We start from the raw sequence: 21,342 nt of genomic DNA, 5'->3' as shown, positions 1-21,342 counted from the left end.
AATATCAGGACTGTGCCTACAAAATCAGGACATCTGGTCACCCTGCTGAGCAGCGATAGACTTGTTGTCTCCTATCCCAGTGAGAGCAAAGAGCTGCCAGAGCTGGAGCTGTGGGCTGCTGCGCTTTCCTTCCCAGAGGCTGGAATAATTTGCAGCGCAGAGACCTGGCTCGGGGCTGATCAGGTGGAAGATCTGCCAACCCCTGTGGGGGGGGGGGTGCTCGGGGGGAGAGTCCGAGCCAGGGCAGGGCCTGGGGGCAGAGCACAGGTGGGGCCATGGGCTGGGTACTGGTGGCTCCCCCACTGCTCCGGATGGTCTGTCGGTGGCACTCTGAAGGCGGCAGGCTGCAGCCCAGCCCCCCTCCAAAGGGGGGTGCATCACATCCAGCATTTCTTGCCCCCTCAGCCTCGCCGAGCCCCTTAGACCCCCCACCCACGTGCAGTGTCACTGGGAAATACGGTCAGAGGAGACTCGGGGGGCCTGGGGGGTGAAACACCTGCATGAAACTGGCTGCCTGAGCCCAGCCCTCAGTGAGTAAATCCTCAGACCTCTCACCCCTGGGTTTGTCATGTCAGGCTCCAGCAAACAAGTCCCCCTGTGTGAGGGGAGGGGCCATGCAATAGACCCGGGAGGGGAGGCAGCTCCGTGCTCTGCCCCTGCCCCAGGCAGCGCATGGGGCCCTCTGCTCCCCTCCCCCCACAACGGGTGTGCACAGATGTGCCAGCAGCACTAAGGTGGCTCCCTGCCCACTCTGCCTCCGTCCCTCCGTGCCGCTCCCAGAAGTGGCTGGCATGTCCCAGCATCCCCTGGGGTGGGGGGAGTGTCTCTATGCGCTATTCCACCCTGAGTACCAACTCTGCAACTCCCATTGGCCAGGAACTGCAGCCAATGGGAGCTCAGGGGGCAGCACCTGCAGGCAGCGGTGCACGAGACCCCCTGGCCCTGCCCACCTAGGAGCTGCTGCTGGAGGGTTGTGTGTACCGGTCACTTTGGGAGCTGCAGTGCCCGGGGTAAGCACCACCCCTCCTGCACCCCAACCCCCTCCCCCAGCGCAGAGCCCGCACGCCACACCCAAATCTCCTCCCAGAGCTTTGCTTGTCATCCTTTCACCAGAACCATCCTTCCTCTCCTGGGCTGCAAGGAGCCATCCCTGGGAAGCCAAGAAGCAGGCACAGGATTCTGCCTCCCAGCAGCCAACTGCACCTCCCCCGGCTTTGCAGAACGAATGGTGACGCTCTACTAACCCCACTGAGCCGCACTGAGGCGCTTAGCTTCTGCCCTGTCTTCCTCAGCTCGACTTTCCTCTTTTCCCTGATTCCTGCCTCACTTCCCCCTTTGGCAAGTCACGCAGAGGAGGCCAGCAGGAAGAGCCAGCCTCCACCGGCCAACCTCCCAGGGCAGAGGAGACCAAGCCACAAGGCTCCAAAAGGTGACTGGCCCAGATCCTCTAGCTTTCCCCTGCTGAGGCCAAGGCTCTTTCACAGCTCATTTCACCACCCTCTGTCCTGCAGGGGTTGGGCTTATCGCAGGTGTTACCCGAAATAGGGCCAGCTAGTCAGCGTAGGGAGGACTAATGACCCCCCAGAGTTTGGCAGAAAGCAGCATGTTTATTATATTGACAGCTAAGACCAAAAGAAGAAGGGGGGGGTGTCACACTCACACACTCACGCTCCCAGGACTGGCTCGGCACTGGAGATGTCAGAATTCTGCAAGGTAAGTGTCCCCCAGCGCCGAGATGGACGGTGCGATGGAGGTAAGTCTTCCCGAGGCACGATGGAATGTAACGCAGCGAACCACTGGCCAGGCGGTCGGGGCGAAGGGCATTCACTGGAGGTACAAGCTTGTGAGTGACTCCTTAGCACAGGGCCCCTTCCCCTTTTAAGGACCTGCTCCTCATGGCCTGTGACTGGAGATGACTTGGCTGCATCCGGTGGGTCACACTCCACCTTGGGCAGTGTCCATGCAGTGTCCATGCTCTGGGTGTGTGATCGCTGCCTAATGAGAGTCCCAGACACCTTGTCTACCTGGGAGATCTTCTGCTCTTCAACCAGCCCATTCATCCCACAAGCATTGCAGGAGGGAGGGGGAGGAGGAGGGGGAAAGCCACTTCACAGGCATTCAGAGAGGGAGAGGAGACAAAAGCAGGAGGGAGGGGAAGGATAACAGACCTTTTGAGCATAGAAATCACTGCTGCTCCTACAACAGCAGGGACAGGCCAATAGGAGCTGGGAAAAGGAAGCCACCATGTTTCTGCCTGGTTTCAAACCAAGGACTTTTTGCATATTAAGCAAACGTGATAACCACCACACTACAGAAACTCTGCCACAGGGCTCTACCCCTCCCTTCTTAAGAACATAAGAACGGCCATACTGGGTCAGACCAAAGGTCCATCCAACCCCATATCCTATCTGCCAACAGTGGCCAATGCCAGGTGCCCCAGAGGGACTGAACCTAACAGGTAATGATCAAGTGATCTCTCTCCTGCCATCCATCTCCACCCTCTGACAAACAGAGGCTAGGGACACCATTCCTTACCCATCCTGGCTAATAGCCATTAATGGACTTAACCTCCATTAATTTATCTGCAAAAAGACCAAGGAGAACATGTGGCACCTTAGAGACTAACACATTTATTTGAGCATAAGCTTTTGTGGGCTACAGCCCACTTCATCGGATGCATGCAGTTAAAAACACAGTAGGAAGATATATATACACACAGAGAACATGAAAAAAAATGGTGTTGCCACACACACTATAACGAGAGTGATCAGTTAGTGTGAGCTGTTATCAGCAGGAGAAAAAACCTGATGTTGGGAGGGGAAAAGGAGAAAGGACAAAAGAAGCAAGAGACGAAGAGAAAGGACGGAGGGAGGGAGGGAGGGAGGGAACAAAAAGGACAAACTCTAATGTCCCCAGTGATTCTGTTGGTGTCACTAGGCCTGAGTAAACCAAAGTTGTGACTTTGGGCCTGAAGTGAACCAAAGTTCTTACATGCTGTGAACTTTAACCAGCCTAAGATGCTAACAGCCTAGAAGCAGAATTTGTGAAAGTCAGCTTTTTAGCAAATAGCTGCAGTTCCGCTTAAACTAGCAATAGTAGTGAAAAGGCAAAAAAAAAAGGGGGAGAAGGCTTCATGCGTCTGTGCTCTTCTGTGAAGGCCAACAGATAAGCTTATGAATAAAAACTTTTTCTAACACGCTAAAATGTAATGTTTTAAGTAACTGCTGTTAAAAAAAAAAAGTAAGAGGGAAAACCGAACAAAAGGCTTACACAAACAAATGGGGTATAAATGCTGGGACCCCGCCTGCGCGCGGGCGTGCAGGATTTGAGAATGGTTTTTCTCCCTGGCACCTTTTTTGGGCTCAAATAAACCTGGTTTTTGCTTCTCCACCCTGGTGTGATAATTAGTGCGACGCACACCGGGCAACGAACCTGCTGTTGCTCCGCCTCGGGCTCTTTGAGCCGGCAACAGTTTTGGCGTCCCTGGGTGGGCTCGAGGCAAAATTGTGCCTTGCCCGGACTCCTCCAATGGCCAGCGGACGATGGTCACAGCCGACGCCCAGCGCGCACCGGTGCCTTTACCGGGGGCCTCGGCAGAGACGCGTCAGGCTGACCTTGGAGGACACAACGGTGCAACACACTCAGATAGTGGAGAAGCAGCTGCGGGCGACGGTGAGGAACCGGTCTCGTGGATAAGGTAGGAACAGTCCAGTGGTGTGGACTTTTGCCTGAGGCTCCGGACGCCCAGCCGTTGTAATTCCCACTAGACGAGAGAGCGTCCTATAGTGGGTCAAGGGCAAGCCCATGGTATGGGGTAAGGACAGGGTAAAGTTAGTAGGGCAAGGTGTACGCCCCTAGAATGCATTCTAGCAAATTAGAAAGTATTTGGTTTGGATCCAATGACTAAGAGTAAAACTAAAAAAGATTTTATACAGTAGACTGGCCTCAGTATCAGTTAGAGAGCCAGGAAAGGTGGCCACCAGAAGGATCACTTAATTACAACATGATCCTTCAATTACTTCTGTTTTGTCAGCGAATGGGTAGCTTCTGAAGCTGTTTGTATAGAGAGCTCTTGTAAAAATCCCTCATATGCCCCAGAGCTGCACTGGGAGGAGAACTGTCCGTGGGAACGTCTGTCTCTGCTGGGCTCATGCCATCTGAATTTATTGACTGTGCAGCAAGATAAGATGCATCGTGGTAATAGGAAATAATGGCCTTAGTGTGTGTGTGTGTGTGTGTGTATACCAGTGTGTGTCCGTTACCGGAAGACGCCCAGACTGTCCTGTGAAGTGATTGCTAATGATCAGGAGTATTCTAACGCAAGCCCGGTAACTAGTGGATCTTTAGGAGATCCGACCCACGGCCTGACTCGGCCTGGCATCGTCCGGCGAGGAAGCTGCCTGGGTCTAGGAATGTGTGAACCCATCTTCCATCCCCCCCCTTCCTTTCCGTGTGGGCTACTGACAGTCTGATCATCTCACTGGATGCAATCAGAGTATGCGGCGCCATGTCTCCCAGAGATTAGCCGACGCTCTTTGCTGAAGGGAAGTGTAGGAAAATCATGGTCATCCCCATTAGTCTCTCCTGTGTGAGTGTCCTGTAGGGAGAGATCCTTAGTTTATGAGCCGCTAGCGCGGACAGGGCACCCTCTCTGTGTGTGTAAGTGGAAAATGGGTAAGAGACAGTCTAAAAATTCTACCTCACCCCCTAAGGGTACCCCAGCATAGTACATGTACGTACATTATGGTCCTAAAACCTGCAGGTATTTAAAGAATTGGAATCTTCACATGCGTGAAAATCCATCTAAACAGTGCCCATTAGAAGGTATCTTCAATCTAGATAAGATCATATATCTCAGAGGAGCTTTTAATCACCAAAGAAAAGCCTCTGACACAGTGTGAGCAATTTGTCTAGGAACGGGTTAATTTGAAATCCAGCTTGTCTCAGAGCTGAAGGGAAAAGTTGATTTATGTTCAAGGTCAAGGACCAGCACAGACTATGCTAAGTGCAAAAAACAACTGCTTTCAGCCCCAGCTGGTTGTGAAAAATAGAGACAGAGGCAAACCAAAGGCAGTACAAGTTACAGAACTGAGATTGCATTTGCAAAGCTTAACGGTTCAGTGAGATCCAACAGTTTTTGCAACCCTGAAGCCGGACAGGCAGCTGACCTGAACTGGAATCTCTGAAAGAGACGCCGCAGGAGATTCCAGGGTGTAAAAGAACAGCCCTCCCAAGAGTGGAAGCATGTTGAAAATTCTGGACAAGCTGTATACAAGGTAATCTCCCGTCCACCTATTCCCCTTCTCTGAACATTATACACAGACGTGGCCAGTCTGGATATGTGTAAGTATTAAAGTAGCTTAAGGCTTGGGACATTCATATTTTTCCTGAATGATGTGGGAGTGTTCCCAACACTCTCCATTGTTGTTTTATTATTTTTAATGAAGCTTTAAAATTTGGTTATATGGTGTGCTTTCTCTATCCACCCCCCCACCATCCTGCAGTGTCAGTTTGATCACCTGACATGAGGGATAATTAGTAACAAAAATTTGTCACAGTTTGGTGAGCAATAGAGAATGGGGGAGCCCTGCAAAATTTACACCATCTATCTGTTTTACCCTTGTTATTTTATGTTTGCTTTGTTTAGTATTGTTAGTGTTATATAATAAAAATTGTATAATTAAAGGTAAGCCCTAATAAAATAAAAAAACACTATTTGGTTTTAGTGCACTATCTAGTTCTGGTTCTATTCTGTTTAACCGGTTACTGTAGTTTTTCTGCTCTGTTCATTTGGGCGTTAGGTGTGTGGGCGGAACTGAACTTCTCGTTTGTAATTCCTCAGGGTGGAAGCCATGTGTGCGATGAAGCTCTGAGGTTGTATTGAGATCCTACTGTCCCGCCCCCTGTAACGGACAATGTACTAGAAGTGAAAAAATCTGTCTTAGACTGTAATTTTCTCTCTCTGTGTAATTTTCTTTTCTGTTTAAGTGTCAGCAGACAAATGGATGGGTCTCTGGGTAGACCCCCTAAAAAAGTTTAAATTATGTGTTAAGTAAATGGCCTTTACCCAATGGCCGTGTATTTTTGCCAGGTGGCAAGCCTTACTAGGGAGGACTCGAGTAGTTTTGGGAGTAAAATGTTTTAGGGAAAAGACCAGAAGGGTGGGGGCTAGTTGTGAAGCCCACCCTCCTAGCTAAACTGGTTATGGAATAAGTTTGTGTCCAAGATAGGGCCGATTCAGCAAAAAAAAGCAAAATCGGGCCCAGGCGGGCAGGCAACAAAAAATAAAAAAACAAATTAAAAACTTTTAAAAGTGTAGTAAAAAAAAATAAGTAAGTATAAACATAAAAATTTCAAATACTCAAAAAATATTTGAAATAGTAATTTAAATTAGTAAAGTAGCTGTTAAAAAAAACAAGTAATTTTTTTAAAAAAGTAAAAAGTTAACTCTTTAGTTGCTAGAAAAAACAGCAGTTAAACTTTGTAAAAATGCTAAAAAAAAGTTTTTAGTGTCTTTAAAATGTTTAAAAATAAATTCAAGCAAAAAAAAATAAAGTAATTCTCCTGTTTTGCCTAAAATTAACAAAAGTATTTGTATATTTTAAGTAATAATTAACTGCCCAAAAGGGGTAGACTTTTGTTTTTGTCTTTCAGATAATCAAAGAAAACTAATGCCAGCTGAACAGCATTCAACATATCATGCATTTACTGACAGAGTGACAATTATGTTTTGTGTTCTATGTTCTGTCTTGTGGTGTTTGTCTCGTGGCCAGAATTGTTGTGTTTAATATTTTTATAAAATAGTCTAATTTAAAATCAAGCGGCAGTGTTAAATTGAAATACAGATACTTGTTTTGTTCTACTTAAAATACAAAGTATTTAAATATATTAAAAAATGTAATATACTAAAGTCTAATACATTCTCTTAAGTAAAAAAAAAATTTCATTGGCCAAATCTTTTAATTTAAAATAGTTATTAAAATTTGCATACTAACAGTCTTTAAAAGCAAAGACATGGAAAGTTAACCCACTCCCCATATTGTACATGGGATCCTTCTGGCTACCTTAGATTTCTAGTCAGAGGGCTGGAGATAGTAAAAAGCTATTAAACTAAAAGTTGTATTAAGTAAACTCATCAAAGTGAGTGTGCTTGTCCTGGCTTGTTGTTCTAAAACTTTGTAATAAAATTATTTTAATAAAAGGGTATATGTAACATATATTAAATAAAACTAATATACTGTGTATGTGTTTATTGTTAACAAAAAGTGTATAAGTAAAAGTTTCCTTTATAAGTTAAAAAAAATGGGAAAAGGAAAAAGAATGAGTTAACTGAGAAAAAAAAATAGCTAACATGCTAAAAATAAACTGGCCAAGATTTGTGCTGAGACAAACTTAAAGTGGCCAGATGCCCTTCCTTTGGCACTGATAAGTATAAGAACCATTACTTGGCTAAAAACCAGAAAAAGGGGGGGGACTTAAATTTGCCCATGCAGCTATAAAATTTGTAAAATCTGCAAAGACACTAATGCAATGTGTTAGGTTTTTTTTCTCACAGGTAAAGAAAAAACAACCCAAAGATCCTAGCAGCCCTACCACTCCTTGGAACCAGAAGACTGGGTCTACATAAAGATCCATCAACGAAAGACTGCCTTGGCTCCACGCTGGAAAGGCCCTTTCCAAGTCCTGCTGTCTACCAACACTGCTGTGAAGTGCCAAAGACTGACTGCTTGGACCCAGGATTCTCACTGCAAAAAGACCCCTCCACATCAGAAGAATTTTCCTATTGATGATTAGCCTATTCTTTCTTCTAGTTCTACTGTGCTTCTGGACAGCAGGGAAAAAGGACAAGGTGACGTACTGGCAACCTCTCCCTTGTCCACTGACAGACCAACTGTGCCTTTAGACTTTTCTAAAAAAAGCAAAGCCATTACAGGGTGATATGTACTGGCAACCTCTCCCCTGTAGGATGCTAAACCACAATTGTTTTGGGAAAAAAGAAGAAACACTCACTCCACTAACATTGCCAAAGTCCAGGAATTCCTGACTAGAAAAAACATTGAGAACTGACCCTGGTGAAGAAACAAAACATTGTACACTGGCAAGAAGAAATTTATGAGACCCATGCTTGGGAATGTAGTATTAATTGGATTTTGGGGTTTATTCTACAGGCTGCGCCCTGTGTTTTGGATAAATCCTTCAGTATGTATTGCCATCCCTAATTGGATTTTAAATGACATTGCCCTTATCAGGTTTTTAAATCACTTCTACATACCCAGATTGCTCACAAGGGGCTGCCATTAGATTAGCACAACAGAGGGCCTGGGTTATTTCCTCTGGAAAGAAAGAGAAGTGAGCAAATCCCTGTGGGCTAGGGCCAATATCTTAAAAGCCAAGAACATGATAAGAAATTGGGTCAACTAGAAAAGGCTACTAGCCTTATTCTTAAAACTCAGCTATCTTAAGTACAGGCTGAAGTTAGTGAGTTACATGTCATTTCCTGCTGTTACATGTCAACCTGCTGTTGCTCCGCCTCGGGCTCTTTGAGCCGGCAACAATTCTAAGAGACAAAATCCTAGGTGCGCAATAAAATTCTGCCTCCTTAAGCTCGTGTTTTCCATGCCTAGAATTCAACTGTCACCAGATGGATCAGACAGAACAGGTTTCAAACCTCAAGGAGGCTCTTACCTTCTAAACAGGGACGGCTGTTTTCTAGTAAAATCACTAAAAGGGAAGGAGAAAACTCGAAAGAGGTTCCTCCTGGTGCTCACGTCCGTGAACCCGAATACTCTCTCAGTCCTCAAAGAGAGACCTGGAGAAGGAGACTTGCTGGAGCAAAGCCACAGGGGTCTCTGAGGTCTCCCTGGCCCCTCGCCCCTGTCCTGCCTGGCTGATGTCAGCATCTCTTTGTGAGGTCACCACCTCCCCACCACCTTGGACCAATAGTCTGAGGTCCTGCAAAAGGCCTTTGTGATGTCACTGCCACACCCCTCCCTTGCTGTGCCAATGTCCTGCCCCTGGCCAGGCCCTTTGCAGGTTTGAGCTACTCCCTGTGGATCACCCCACTCAAGGAGCGTTCGTTCTAGGCAGCAAGCCGGCTAGACAGGGAAACCTCAGACGCTGCTCCTAATGCTACACTCAGTTTTTTAGAAATTAGTCGACTTTATGGCCAGAAGAGACCATTAGAGCATCTAATCTGACCCCCTGCATATCACAGGCCTCCTGTATGACACAATAGCTACTTTTGGGGCAAACACATTCCAGAAAGGCATCTAGTCTTCATGAAATGACTTCAAGAGATGGAGAATGCACCACTTTCCTTGGTAGCTTGTTCCTATGATGAATCATCCTCGCTGTTTAATTTTTGTGCCTTAGTTGTAATATGAATTTGTCTCTTTTCACCTTGCAGCCATTGGGTCATCTTATGCCTTTCTCTGCTCGATTAAAGAGCTCTTAAATACCCAATCATTTCTCTCCATTAAGGCACTTCAATGAAGTCACCTTTCAATCTTCTTTTGATCAGCTAATCAGGTTGAGCTCTTTCAATAGCTCCCTAGAAGGTATTTTTTCCAGTCCTCAGAACATTTGGTGGCTCTTTGCTGCCCCAACTCCAATTTCACAACATCTTTTTCAAACGAAGACACCAAAACTGGAGGCAATTCCAGTATCAGTCTCACTGATGCCGTGTCACCTCCTGTGACGTTATTGACATAATCTGTAACTGTATAGATCACCATTGTGACCGCTGTTCTATATTTGCAGTGAATATTGTAGAAAGGTTGTCGTGTAAGGGGTCTATGGAGAGGTTCTGACTGGCTGATTATAATGATGCCATCTCTAGATGTGTATCATTTTTGTAGTTGACGTTATAAATATTGGCTCTATGCTGCCTGTATTTCAAACTTGTGCTCTGCTTCTGGGGAACACCCCAGATAAGTTGGTGTCAGTTCTGCCTAGCCTGCTTGATGGCCCATTAAGGACCATCAGCTCTACAATCGACCCACTGAGAGAAGGCAGATACGCCTTGTGACTCAGCAAGGTCTGCAGGGACCTGCCTATGGACAGAACTCTAAGGTTTTTCTGTGCCACGTGCTGGATAGAGTGTCCTTGGGACAAAGAAAGCAAAGACCACATGGCAAGAGGCTATAAAAGGCTGATGCCTCGTCTCCATCTTATTTTCAGTCCTGCTTCATGTCTCTGGAGGGACTTTGCTACAAACTGAAACTCTAGACAAAGGACTGAATGACCCATCCCAGCTGTGGATGGACTCCAGAGACTTGATTTGAACCTGCAGTTTATTCCATCACTGCTTCAAGCCTGAACCAAGAACTTTGCCATTACTGTGTGTAATTGATTCCTTTAACAATTTTAACTCTCATCTCTATTTCTTTCTTTTTATGAATAAACCTTTATATTTTAGATGCTGTAAGGGAAAATCTAGTGTTATCCAAGGCCTTGTAGGCCCAGGCCTCTTGTCAGGCTGCCAGGGCCGGCCAGACAAGCCAAGCACGGGGGCACGGAGGAGACAGTGGAAAGTCCTAACCGTCCCCGACTGAAAAACAATTTTGTAATATCCCCGACTGCCAACACGTAACCGCATAGAACAGATAAGTAACAACAGGAAAAGCCTAATATGGAAGAAATTTACTCCTGCTCCAATCAGCATTATCTTTGCAATTTTTTTTAAGCAAAATAATAAGGAAATTATGTATGTAACTTGCATATTACAATTGTGGTTTTAAGCTTTATAAGGCTGTCTGTAACCAGCTTCGGGGAGGCCGTTTCCATAACGGTTCTCCCCTGCGTGCTTCTAATCAATAAAAGGCCTCAGGCTGATCTGATTGAAAACACATGTGGATCGATTTTTCCATAATAACGCTAAAGGATTTGCAAGAGCGTGATTTGTGGGTAAGATCTGACTCATCTATTCACCTGCGTTTGGGGCTTGGTCCTTTGGGGTCTTTTGAGAGAACCTTTTTTCTTCTACTGGGGTATTGGTTTTCATAACCATTCATCCCCATAAGGAGCGGGGCTGGGGATGATAGAAGGGAACTGGAATAGCTGAGGGACTTGCTTGTATGACGTCCGATTGGCCAGTGGGGTAAAACCAAAGTCCTCTCTGCATGGCTGGTGTGACATGCTTTAATAGTGAAGGGCACCCAGCCTCGGGCTGTGACTGCCCTGCTCCAAGCAATTTGTCCTGAATTGATACTCTCAGCAGTGTCCAGCCAGTGGTCGCATTGTTACAGGGCTCGTCCAGGATTACAGCTGGGAACTCTCCGAAGCTCAGGATGCGCTTCCTCAGCTAGGGGAAGTACGTAACCCCCACACCTCCAGGGTGTAGTGGGGCGTCCCAGCTAGTGGCACCGAGATCACTTAGAGGGAGCAATAAAACATGACTTCTATACAGCCTTCGCTAACAGCCTTCGCTAACAGCCGGGTGGCTTTTAGTTCATGCTGTAGAGGCCCACACACTAAGCTCCAGAGGTCCCCGGTTCGATCCCGCTCACCACCGCGTCACCAACCTGGATCTGTCAACATAACAGAGGCAGCTGCAACCCCAAGGAGAGAGCTGCCATGCCATGCCCGGCGGAGAAGAGGCACCAAGCAGTGAGCTGACACCCTTCAGAGCTTCCTGTGATAAACTGTGAACTTGGGACAATAGCAGGGTGGTAAGAAGTGTTGCCCTCAGAGTGGCCTGGGTCAGAGCCCATGGGAGGCCCTGGGCTCCCCCCCCCCGCCATCTGCTGCATCCTTCCCCCCAAAAGGGCCGAAACCCTGACCAAGAGGCAACATCCCCACGAGCAAAGGCCATCACGAAGCATCTGTCTTCGAAAGTTTGCAGAGGATGTGGGAGCAGAAAGGGGAGAGAGGATGAGGGTTGCTCTTGGGAAGAGGGAGGGAGAGAGCCTTATGGGAAGCTCTTCTTTACCGCCATCAATCCAATGATCAGATCATTGATGCCTAGAATCTTCCCGGACATGTTGTAATTGATTGGATCTAGGTTTTAAAATGGGTACCACATTTGCAGATGGAAAAATGTCAGCGAGTTGAGTGGAAGGCCATTGCAAGCTCAGCTAATTAGGCAATGTGGCTTATGCCCCATCTAACAAGCTCCTTAAACAATACCTCCCAGTTTTCATTCGCATTGTTCTGTTTAGTGTTTTTCTCCAAAACACTTTCACTAATCATTTTGGTCAGCTTTGGAAAGTTGGCCGTTTCAGTGCACCAAATATAAATATTGCTGGTGAGGACTGCCCTCTATTGGTCATAAGAACGGCCATACTGGATCAGACTAATGGTCCAGTCAGCCCAGAATCCTATCCTCCCACAGTGGCCAATGCCAGGTACCCGCGAGGGAATCGACAGAACAGGGAATCATCAAGCGATCCATCCCCTGTCGCTTATTCCCAGCTGCCGGCAAACAGAGGCTGGTGACACTTCAAGAGCATGGTTTTGTATCCCTGCCCATCCTGGCTAATAGCCAATGATGGACCTGTCCTCCATCAACTTATCTAGTTCTTTGGTGGACCCTGTTATAGTCTTGGCCCTCACAGCATCCTCTGGCAAAATTTCCCCAGGTTGACTGTGTGTTGGGTGAAGAAATACTTCCTTTGGTTTATTTAAACCTGCTGCCTATTCCTTTCATCGGGTGACCCCTAGTTCTTGTGTTATGAGTAAATAGCACTTCCTTACAGAGGCAGACTAAGACGGCTACCCCTCTGATACTTCCTTATTTACTTTCTCCAAACCCGTCATCATTTTATAGACCTCTATCTTAGCCCCCTCTTAGTCGTCTCTTTTCCTAGCTGAAAACTCCCCTCAGTCTTACTAATCTCACCTCACATGGAAGCTGTTCCACACCCCAATCATTTTGGTTGCCCTTTTCTGTGCCTTTCCCAATTCCGATATATCTTTTTGAGATGGGGGACCAGCTCCTGTATTCAAGATGTGGGCAGACCACAGATTTATAGACAGGCAATATTATATTTCTGTCTCGCTAGCCATCCCTTTCCTAATGACTTCCCAACATTGTGTTGGCTTTTTTGACTGCCAATGCACATTGAGTAGATGTTTTCAGAGAAGTATCCACAGTGACTCCACGATCTCTTTCTTAAGTTGTAAGAGCTAATTTAGACCCCATCAGTTTAGATGTAGAATTGGGATCATGTTTTCCCATGTGCATTACTTTGCATTGATCCACATTGAATTTCATCTGCCTTTTTGCTGCCCAGTCACTCAGTTTGGTGAGATCCCTTTGTCACACTTTGCACTCTCTTTTGGACGTAACTAACTTCAGTTGGTTTGCATCATCTGCAAATGTTGCCACCTCACTGTTTACCCCTTTTTCCAGATCACTTAGGACTATGTTGAACAGTGCTGGTCCCAGTACAGACCCCAGGGGGACACCACTATTTACCTCTCTCCATTCTGAAAATCAGACCCTTTCGTTCTTGTCTTTGAACCAGTTACCTATCCCAGAGAGGACCTTCCATCTTATCCCATTTTGCTTCAGAGCCTTTGGGGAGAGACCTTCTCAAAGGTTTTCTGAAAATCTAAGTATACTATATCCACGGGATCACCTTTATCCACATGCTTGTTGACTCCCTCAAAGAATTATAGTAGATTCGTGAGGCATGATTTTCCTTTACAAAAACCATGTTCATTCTTCCCCAATGTAAGCAGGGGCAGACTCACCCAGCGGCACCTCCTGCTGGTCGTCTTGGGAATTAGCTCTCCAGCCGTCAGAGCACACTCTGCAGGCCGGTGATCTGCCTTACCGCAGCTGGCCCCCTGTCCCTCCCAGGACCCCGGTGCCCCTTTTACCCTGGCAGTACCCCCTGGCAGTACCCCCCCAGTTCTGGGTCTCCCCCTCCCAGGGGAACCCCCACCCACTATCCCCACTTCACCTCAGTCTTGGCTACTGCCCAGTCTCCATCCAGCCCCCGTTCACTGGGGCAGACTGCAGTGTGAGCCACTCATCACAGGCAAAGGGGTTTGGACCTGCCGCCTCTGCTTCCCCCTGGGCTGCCCCATTGCAGCCCTGCACCTATTCAGCCTATAGTCAGGCCTGCAGTCTGGGGCTTTCCAGACCAGAGCTCCCAGCTCCTCTGGCCCTTCCCCAGCCCTGCTCCCACTCTAGGTGTCTTGCTTAGGTCCCTGCAGCCAGGACCTTCTCTTGCTACAAGCAGAGGGAGACTGACTGGGCTCCTGGCTCACAGCCTCTTTTAAGGGCCAGCTGGGCCTGACTGGAGCATGGCCACAGCTGAGCCTGCTTCCCCCAATCAGCCCAGGCTCCTTGCCCCAGCCCCAGCCCTCTCCTGGGCTGCTTCAAGCCCCGCAGGGCAGGAGCAGGGGACCACCCCGCTACACCCAACAAAGTGGAGACCCAGGCACACGTTTATTTAGAGTGCACCAGGCTGCAGCCCCTATACTGGCTCCTCACCAATATCCTATTGCGTTTCTGGCTGCACTTTTCCCCCTACCTCCTTCTCCACGCACTCCCTATCCGTGGCCCCACAAAGTCGCGGGACCTCCTGGTCAACCTCCTCCTCGCCCTGGCTAAAATGGCCATCTACACGACCAGGGAGAGGCGGTTGGCCAACAGAGACTCCTGCGACTGTGGGGCTTGTTTCCGGTCCTTAGTCTGCTCACATCTCCGGGCGGAGTTCCTCTGGGCGGCGTCCGCTGGCTCCCTTGACGCCTTCGAGGAGCAGTGGGCGCTGTCCGGGGTTCTCTGCTCGGTGTCCCCGTCAGGCTCCCTTCTTATGACACTTTGACCTCACTCCTGTCCCTGTTCTTTTATTAGTTGTCCCCCGGAATTAGTGGGTTTCTGAGGCCCTGTGGATCCTCCCCTTAGGCTGAGGGGGGGATCCATTAGCATTGGGCGTGCTTCCGCCCACCCCGTTTCCCGGAAACCCAATAGATACACCCAGCAAATCCTGGTTAGCTATGAGTCTAATCATTGGGCTCTACAATTTCACACAATGTGCCTGGTACTGACGTTAGCCTTAGTGGCCTGTAATTGCCAGCTGCGTCTCTGGAGCCTTTTTCATACACTGCTCCAGCCAGGAACTAAAGGCCGCCCCAGACTTTCCCCTTTTCCCTTCAGGGAAATCAAGTTCAAGTTCTACAAGGAGCTAAAGAAGCCTCAACCCTGCATCTGAATTAATGTCACATTTCTCACTGCCCGACACAAACAAATGTCATTTCAATCCCAGGTGAGTCCACTTCACTCATTCCTCAGCCCCATTCCTTCACCCTCCTGCCTTAGCTTAGGGCATTGCGCCCCCCTGTGGGCATTTCATGTCCCTCCTCAGTTTCACCTACAGACACAATTTCCTTCGCTGTTCAACGAACAGCAAAACCTTTCTGTGTCTCTAGTCTGAGCCAGGGCATTCAATTCCATTGAAACCTTCTCTCCTGCAATGGCAACGGTCAGACAGAGGGGACGTGGCCACCTTCAGCCCTGAGAGTGAGATATTCACTCTGCTCTTTCTTCAAGCTGCTGTTGTTAGTCCATAAAACATGTACCATGGAATAAAAAGCTGAGTTTACTCCAGGGTGAGGAAAGAAAGGAGCCACCAACTCCCTGAAAAATCTCTGTGCCCCAGAGAGAACCTGCCCCTGCTATTGGAATCACTGATGTGCTTCAGCTACAATGGGGAAAGCATCTGCTCTCATGGGGGTATAGCTCAGTGGTAGAGTGTTTGACTGCAGATCAAGTGGTCCTTGCTTCAAATCCCAGTGCCCTCTAATAAGCATCTCCTTATTCTTTTATTTTTTTTAAAAAAGGGAAAACATTTTGATTACCATTCTCCATTATGTTCAGGAGCTCCACTATACGGGGATGCTTGAAATGAATGTAAACACTCAACATTTCACTGTCCAAATGCATAAAAACCTAGCAAACCTGCCCATCAGCTGAAATCAGTTCCAATCCTCTAAGTGTCTAGTTTATGTTTTCATCAATTAAACAAAGGGATCATATGAATGTACATTTGCAGATTCCTCCTCTCCAGGGCTGTGCTGTGCAGAAGAACAAGACCCACATCCAGTTGGGGTTCAGGAGTCTGATGAGCAAAGGCAACTTGGTGCGGGCTAAAGTCACCAGCACTTTGGCTCCTTCACATTCAACCAGCAGCTGGGCCCCCAGGACAAGGCATGAGAAGAAGACAGTGGCTGTGAGCAGGAAAATAGCCACCAAGAAGCTGGTTAAAGCTGTCAAGATCCTCAGGGAGGTCACCATGCCCATGTCTAGAATGTACTGACTGCAGCAGGGACCAAAAAGGCAGAGAAAAGCCCTCAAAAGTTCTAAGCTGCCAAGCCCCAGAAGGTGATCAAAATCCTACCTAAAATCAAGACAGGAGTAAGGCTAATGTCATCTCCAAAGCCAGGGCTAAGAAGGTAACACTGAGAAAGAAGTGGAGAGATTTCCATTAGGATGACTCCTGCTCCCCAATGGCTCTGTTATGAATCACCATGGACCACCCGGAGAGATCAAAGTCCTGCAGGACAAACAGCCCCATGGACAGTATGATGAAGTGGTGGCAGTGGGGGGAAGTGCTGTGTTTTGTGTAACACCTGCCAGGTGAGTGATGCACTGACAGGGCAGCTGCCCATGAGCTCATTCTCTTCAATCTGCTTCTGCTGTTATTTCAGAGCCAGCACTAGCGGGAGTGTGTCCCTGTCACTTCACCAGCTGTAGAACAGGCTCTGTCTGCAGCCCAGCTCTGATTAATCCCACTTTTTAAAGTATTCCTACTGCGATACTTTCCCAGTTCTCTGCCTCATTCGAACATTCCGGTCAGAGACTGAATAGGGGGAGGGATGGACTAATTTGTGTGACATTCGGTAAGTTGCCATCGTATGTGATTGAAACCTCTGCTGGAGGTGGGCAGGAGCCTGTTACACACATAAAATAGCTAAGCTTGACCAAACTACCTGCTACACATTCAAACCTTCCTGTACACACACAATAGAAATTGGGGCTCTGAGAAATGGCAACTTTCCTTTAAGACAGATCATTGTTTTCTGTACTTCCAGAGGCACTGAAGTAGCAGCTGTTTAAAGGTAATGTGCTTCTATTTCATGATCAGCAGCAGAGCCTGTCAATTTACCACCCGTAGAGCTGATTGTTTCTAACTGCAGGGTTAGCCAGACCATTCAGTAACATTATCGCTCTGTTCACAAAGCCTTTGGTTAGTGACGAATCATGAGACTTATCCCTTGCTGCTGTAATTCCACTGACTCCAGTGTCTCTTTCCCCATTTCTGGTTCCAAGAAAATAAATTAAAACAACCTTCAGAACTAACATGCTGTGGGAAAGTGGAAATGTTGATAGCTCAAATAATTCAGTTTCTTCTGTGGCTTGTGTGTGTGTCTATCTGCTTTGTGTGTGTGACCGGTGGGGCTTTTTGTTTGCTCCTGGCAGGTGCAACCCTGTCAGATTTGTCTGTGGGGAGGGGCCAGAGAAAACAGACCCCCTGGCCTTCCAGCTTGGGGTTAGGCAAAGGAATAACAACCCTGTCCCACAAAAAACAAAATATGTTACAGAAACAGTGGTAGGAACAGTGCTAGAGAAACTGGTAAATAATCACAGTGCCCAGGCTTGAAGTAATTGGAAACACAGAATTCAAAAAGCAAAGCTCAGGGGCTATTTGGGGTTTATTCTCTGAGCTTAGCCATGTGCTACAGCCCAGGGAGCACTTTGGGACGTCTCCCATCTCACAACTGGGGAAAGGAAAAGGATTCTTAGGCTCTAGCACGGATTGAAGGAGGATGGTGATGGGGAATAAGGGAATCCCTCTGACTTACCCTAACTACGTCTGTTGTTACAATGGGTGAAATGACTTTTTTTCCCTATCCCTGCCCTGTTCCTGCTCTTTGTTATAGTTCAATATAGTTTAAGTGTGGAAAATGATCATAAAAATATCTGCTCCCCAGCACAACCTGCAGCAACATCAGAACAACTGGGAATGAAACAATTTGTTCCCCAAGGGAGAGCTCGATGACTAACAATGCTGTGAAATGGGGGAACAGTATTACCGTGATGCTCAAGGTTTGTTTAGACTAGGGAAAGTGATGGAGTTTAGGTCAGGTCAAGGGGAAAGCTAATGCCAACCCCTGCACCTGGGCTGCATCTGCACTACAATTTTTTACATTAAGATCACTAACTTGAGCAGCCAATGCCATGTACAGTCCTAGTGGATGTCAGGCTCAGGTAGTTTTTGCCTCAGTGTAGCTTGTTGGGATCAAACCTCTCTCCCCCCACCTGGAGGTGATGAACATTCCTGGCCGGAGGGACACACACTCCCTATGACTCAGAAGGAAAGGAGTTGATAGAAAAGATCACAGGACTGACCCCAAAGGAGGGTGAGCTGCAAAAGGCAGAAGCAGGCAACTGATCTGGTGGAGTTGAGACACCACAGTGAAGATGGTGCAAAGATCACTATGTGGGAATTAGCAAATGTGATTTAAAAAAAAAAAAAAAAATCCCACCACTTTGGCCAGCCCTAGTCAAGGCATTTGCTACAGTTCTCTCTCATGTGGATTTTCTGATGTCTAATGAGGCTTGAGCGCTGATTGAAGCTTTTCCCACACTCAGAGCATCCGTAAGATTTCTCACCCATGTGGATTTTCCTATGTTTGATAAGGTGTGAGCTCTGATTAAAGCTTTTCCCACACTCAGAGTATGTGTAGGGCCTTTCTCCTGTGTGGATTCTTCGATGTTTGATAAGGGCAGAGCTCTGACTAAAGCTTTTCCCACACTCAGAGCACATGTAGGGCGTCTCTCCTGTGTGGATTCTCTGATGTACGATAAGGTGTGAGCGCCAATTGAAGATTTTCCCACACTCTGAGCATGTGTGGGGCGCTTCTCCTGTGTGGATTCGCTGATGTGAGATGAGGCCTGAACTATCGATGAAGCATTTCCCACACTCAGAGCATTCATAAGGTTTCTCTCCAGTGTGGATTCTCTGATGTGTGATAAGGGCAGAGCTCCGACTGAAGCTTTTCCCACATTCATGGCATGTGTAGGGCTTATCTCCTGTGTGGATTCTCTGATGTCTGATAAGGACAGAGCTCTGACGAAAGCTTTTCCCACACTCAGTGCACGTGTAAGGCGTCTCCCTTGTGTGGATTCTCTGATGTAAGATGAGGCCTGAACGATTAAAGAAACATTTCCCACACTCAGAGCATCCATAAGGTTTCTCACCTGTGTGGATTTCCTATGTCTGATAAGGTTTGAGCTCCGACTGAAGCTTTTCCCGCACTCAGAGCATGTGTGGGGTGCTTCTCCTGTGTGGATTCGCTGATGTGAGATGAGGGCTGAACTATCGATGAAGCATTTCCCACACTCAGAGCATTCATAAGGTTTCTCTCCAGTGTGGATTCTCTGATGTCTGATAAGGGCAGAGCTCCGATTGAAGCTTTTCCCACATTCATGGCATGTGTAGCGTGTCTCTTCCAAGTTGATTCTGTCGCTTGTTATAAGGTCTGAGAGGCTATTAAAGTTTCCCTCTGGCCTCCCCTGAGTCTCACAGGCTTTTGTTTTTTCTGGGAGTGCACAACTCCCGGAAACATTCCCTTTGGATCTTCCTGATAAAGTTCCATGTGGTTCTCCTTGCTCAGCATCTTCCTGATGGGGTTTCTCCTCCTCATTCTGACTCACCATCCCATCACCTGATGGGAGACAGAGAATCCAGACACAGATCACTACCTGCACCGGAAAGAAAGAAAATCACGGAGAGAGAAATGGAAAAAGGGATGAACAATCCAAAATATGTGTGGGAGAGATCAAACCTATCAGGAGCTGGTTTTCCCCAAACCCTTCCCCAGAGGAGAGAGGAAGGGATCAGTTTTGGTCTGCATCTCATGAGAACACTCAGGGGAAAGCGAGATCGGGTAGGGATCTGCTGCCAGTTGTCAGTCAGAATAGGAGGGAAGCCATGAGTGACATCTGCCATAATGATTCCACATCTGCAGGGAACAATCCTGAACTTGGAGAGCTCACAGGGTCTTTGTAGGGCATCCCGAATGTTTCCTGCATTCCCACACAGATGTTGAGTTGGTTTAACCAAGTCCTCACCTGTGCAGGCAGCTCTTGGAAGCACTTCTTTCTCAGAGCCCTGGAGGTCTGGGACCCACGGCTCTTCCCCTCGTTCCAGCTGCGAGATCACACCAGGTTTGGAAACTGGAAACCCTACTCAAGGCAAAGAAAACAAGGGAGGTCGGTGGAATTTGTGGGATACTTGTCACAAGGAATAGTCCATGGTTTTAACCCCAGCTCATTTTTAAGCAGTAACATCCCAAGACCAACTTCCTTGGTTCAAAGTGGCAGGAGAGTTGTTATTATAAATCATATTCATTACCTTAGTGCCTAAGGAGCAAGTAACAGTGGGTCCCCATTGTGCTAGGACAAGTACAAACCCAGAACAGTAGATGGCCCATGGCCTGAAGAATTTACAGTCTAAATAAGGCCTTTGGCTAAGCAGCAGGGGCAGCCATAAGCTGGGAAGCAAAGGGTCACATCCTCACACCCCAAACCGGTCACACTGAAATAAGGTGCTATTGGGCTGTTAGGAAGACGATCCTGTCCTGATAGCGCCCATCACCACCAGATAAAGAAACAGATCTTAAGATGGTTAAAGAAAACTTAGTTTGACAGCAGCCTGTCTGGCAAGAAATCCCTTATCAATGCTTGTGGTTGTGAAACCCTCATTTCTGTATTATTTTATCTTTATGGCCACCACTCTTCTATTGTTAATCTCTCTGGTTCTCTAATTGTTTCTGTCTGCTGCATAATTAATTTTTCTAGGTGTAAGTTCATTAGGGCAGTGGAATATACTTGCTTGGAAATAACCCCAATAAACATCACATTATCTGTGCTTCGGCCTTCTGGTCTTTTGCTGCTTGCTGTCTGCGTGACAAGAACCAGGGAAGCGGGAGGGTGAAGGGAAAACCCTCTAACAAATGGACATGACCTGATAACCAAGAGGCGAGCCTTTAAGGAAGGTTTTAATACACTTTGGAATGGATCAGGGATTCTCATGAGGACTGATGAGGGGCTGATGGTAAACACACATTATGCTGTATAATTAATTTTGCTAGGTGTAAGTTAATTAGGGTGGTGGGATATAATTGGTTAGATAATTATGTTACAATATGTTAGAATTGGTTCATTACATTTCAGTAAAATGATTGGTTAAGGTATAGCTGAGAATATTACTATATAAACGGGGTCAAACAGGAGGGGGAAGGGAAATTGGAATCATGTTTGTTAAGGTGTGTGTGGGGGACACACCTTAACACAGGCGAGGCTCAGCTGCATCAGAGCTGGGAAGA

General features: G+C 47.3%; 2 non-coding genes across 2 annotated transcripts; one reads left to right on the top strand and one right to left on the bottom strand.

Moving 5' to 3' along the window:
* Positions 1–2,245: 2,245 nt before the first annotated feature.
* Positions 2,246–2,318, bottom strand: TRNAI-AAU. Its single transcript has one exon. It is a non-coding gene; the product is annotated as a tRNA-Ile (tRNA).
* Positions 2,319–15,681: 13,363 nt separating this feature from the next.
* On the top strand, positions 15,682–15,753 carry TRNAC-GCA. The gene has a single exon. It is a non-coding gene; the product is annotated as a tRNA-Cys (tRNA).
* Positions 15,754–21,342: the final 5,589 nt, after the last annotated feature.

The sequence above is a fragment of the Mauremys mutica genome, unplaced genomic scaffold (assembly GCF_020497125.1).
Source record: "Mauremys mutica isolate MM-2020 ecotype Southern unplaced genomic scaffold, ASM2049712v1 Super-Scaffold_100108, whole genome shotgun sequence".
Classification (NCBI taxonomy): Eukaryota; Metazoa; Chordata; order Testudines; family Geoemydidae; genus Mauremys; species Mauremys mutica.
This window is presented reverse-complemented; position numbering and strand designations above follow the sequence as displayed.